The 3,428-nt window shown below is 39.6% G+C and overlaps 1 protein-coding gene across 4 annotated transcripts in view; it reads left to right on the top strand.

The window, feature by feature from the left end:
- Nucleotides 1–3,428, top strand: part of sh2b3 (SH2B adaptor protein 3) — a 217,063-nt gene that overhangs the window by 140 nt on the left and 213,495 nt on the right. The window contains exon 1 of one of the 4 annotated variants that reach the window (XM_041202249.1): nt 22–201. The exons of the other annotated variants lie outside the window; for them this stretch is intronic. The gene's annotated coding sequence lies outside the window, so the exon portion shown is untranslated. Of the gene's footprint in view, nt 1–21; nt 202–3,428 lie in introns of those variants that run through there. 4 annotated transcript variants of the gene reach the window in all.

Raw genomic sequence — 3,428 nt, 5'->3', positions numbered from 1 at the left:
GTATGTCTGTGTGCGTTTTTTGTTGTTGATGCAGCGTTTGCTGCTTAAATGTTGACGGAATCGGCACGAACCCATTCAACTGTCAAACTTGTCAGCGGAAATGATGAGTTTAGCGTTTTTTTTCCGCGCATGGATTTCCTTCCTGAAACAGCAAGCTTTAGACAACATGGGTGAACAAGAAAGTGGAGAATTCTGCTGCAGGTAGCGACTTTTTGTTTTGGAAAATCCATAGTTGTGTCGCAATTATTTAGCGGTGGGCTACTTATCTGTCCAGCCGCAACAGTGGTAATACAGACAGACTTTCTAGTTTGCTTCTGCCCAGAGAGCTGATATGATTGCATCGCGCGTGTGAAAGGGGTTTGCTCCAGAAATTTTCTTTTAGAAGTGAAGGTTACAGTTTCGAAAACTTACATCAAGGAAACGTGTCGATTGTTTTGCAGTGTTTGTCAATTTTTAAATAAACTTGTGTGGGGTACTATAGTTAATGCTCGGGTCTGGCTGCAGTGACTCACGCGTTTTGTGGCTGACTGAAGCACCACATGGTGGTGTTAAAGCAATGTTTGGAACTCCTGCCCTCTCCGGTCACATCGTTTCTCAAAAAGCCAGACACCACTGCTCTCGATGTTTTATTGCTCTTGCACTAGATAGATAGAAGCGGTGGTGTGCTGAAATATACAAACGCGAGGGTGTCCCTGTAGGTTCAAACGTGGAGTGCTGCAACGAGAGCTCCCAAGATTGGCAGGTTAACAAGCCAAATGGCTTAGCTTTCAGGATTGCATCTATATGAATTTCACAATTTTTGATCTCAGTCAGCAATGACAAAAATGACTTAGTCTATTATATTGGTGGGAATCAGGTACTCTATGCTCTTTTGAAGTCAGTTTAAGAGCCCTGTTGGTGCCTGTTGAGACGTATTCCCGCAAGAGGTAGTGCCTTGAGTGGTTTAGTAATCTGCTGGTGGTAAGATTCCATTGTTAGCTATACCGCCATTGAGAGTCCCAAGATAGTCTGCACCTTGGTGTGTGAACTAGAAGGTCCAATGTGAATATTATGTATGTGATCCATCTATATTGCTTTTCATGAGATGTGGTCAGCAAGCACACTGGTTGCAGAATGTACTATAAATGGACTTGTGCAACAAAGCTCGCCTTGACAACTTAATCCAGTTACTAACTTCTGTTCAAAGCCTTTGGTTAAAGGATAGTCCTGTATAGGAAGCAACGCTTGAAAAGGATGCTGAGTCATCTATGGGCTGTCAAGCCTGATAGAAGGATCAACAAAGAGGCCAGGGAAGGGGATGCAGCAAAAATATTCACAGACAAACAAGTCCACACCTAACTTTGCTAGCGACCTTTAGATATAGCGTGTTCCATATGCACATACGTAGCTTGGGTTGTTTAGCCTATGTAAAATGGAAATCTTAATATAGGGTACAAACAAAGACTCACTACCAAGGTGTTATCAATTTATAATCTGCTCACGCAGCACTGTAATTAGTTTCATTCTTAGGCCACAACACTTAACAGCATTAAAAAGTATAGATTTTATACTGATCCAATGGTTTGTAATTCATATGTGCAGTAACTTTATTATAATTTCTCTTGCATTTGAATTTGTAATCTGATTTGCTCAATTGGTAGGGATTTGTTTTCGTAACACTGTTCATGGTTTTCAAACACTTGGGCTGTTTCAGGTTTTATTCAGGAGCAACACAAAATGTCAAGTAGCTAGCAGAATAGGATGACCTTATGCATTGGTGTCCAAACTACTTGTGGGCCCCATGCCTGTGAAGTCTGGTAAGGTGACTCACAAAGACCTGGGCCACTTATTTCATTTTGTGTTTTTATTTCTTATTTGTGGGTTTATCCTGTTTGAATATTGAATGCCCTGAGGTTTGCAAAAACCTGTTCTGTACACTGTTTTGTTCGTAGATAAGCCCTAGATTAGAACATTAAGATCTTGTCGATAAAGGCAACATTGATTTTAAACTTTTTATGTGGTTAGTATGTAAAAAACCCAAAAAGCATGGAACAAAAACAAATACTGTGGATGCTGGAAGTACTCACCAAGTCAGACACAGCATTCGTGGTGGTATGCAAAGTCATCTTTTCAGGCAGTTGCCCCATATCAGAATCAGGTTGCATGATTGCCCCATTCTATCACACAGGTATTTTTAGAGACTGAAACTCGTGAACAAGTGCAAATCTAATAGTGCAGTAAATCCACTTGGTATTCCGCACATTCACTTTTTAATGAAAAAAATCATTACACAGGGGAACAAAAATCTCAAGCCCAATCCCTACTGACTAATTACAGCGGCATGAAATGGTTATTTACACAGTATTACTGCATTTAAAAATCATATGACTTTTTCTTCTGTTATTGCATGCATGAATTATAAGTGTCCCAATGTAGTCGGAAGATAAGAGCACTTGGCGAAACACCAGTACAGCTCAAGTGGTCGGATTTTTGGACTTTTTGATTTTCGTATAGAGTGTATCTAAATTGAAATTTCTTTAGCTGCGTGATGCTTTGATCTGTCAGTCTCAGTCATGATGAATTTGATCAGATTGTGGTGGGATGTGAAACAGGCTACTTAGTAGTAACGCAACGTTCCGCCTGAGGTGAAGGATAGAAGTTGACAATAACCATCAGCAAATGTGATAATAATTTGCGCATCAGCATGAACAGTTCACATAATCTTCAGTTATTTTTACAGTGGAATTTCCCAGATTATTCTTATTCCATTGAACAATGATAAAAACAAATATAAACTAAAACATTATTGTAGAGCATGCTTGCATAGTAACAACATCTAATCAGAAACTAACTGTAGCAAATTTCTGAACAAAAAACTGCTATATTAGAGTGCTGATAAATTAAAAGCACAGATAAAAAGTGAGTGCAAATTGGAAATTAAAAAAGAGCAATTATAGTGGCAGAAATATGCAGCAAGTCCACCAGCATTTTTATTTCAGACGAAGAGTATTTGTCAGAACTGCCTTGTAGAACAAAATTATAGGAATGAGCTTGTAGTGTAGTTTGTTTAAACTTGTAGCTCTCCCATATTACGTCCCAGTGATGCTTTAGATATGGTGAATCTTCAGTTTTTGGAGCTCCATCTAGTAGGGGAAATGTGCAGCTACAGGAAGACAACTGTATCACAGAACTGTGATGGTCAAATGAGGAGTGTGTGCCAAACATGTCAAATCAATATTATAACCATGCTGAAACAGAAAATTCCCCCCACCCCACCCCCACCCATAGATAACTACACGGATTCTGAACCATACACGATAGTCCCAGGTCTAATTTCAGGTCTGCCTTGTGTTAGTTTAACTCAGTCTCTGGATTCAAGTCCCATTCCAAGACTTGATGGCCATGGAAGGTGCATTCATAACATGGCTAAACGGGTTACTTTTCAACCT

This window comes from Carcharodon carcharias, chromosome 13 (genome assembly GCF_017639515.1).
Source record: "Carcharodon carcharias isolate sCarCar2 chromosome 13, sCarCar2.pri, whole genome shotgun sequence".
Lineage (NCBI taxonomy): Eukaryota > Metazoa > Chordata > Chondrichthyes > Lamniformes > Lamnidae > Carcharodon > Carcharodon carcharias.
This window is presented reverse-complemented; position numbering and strand designations above follow the sequence as displayed.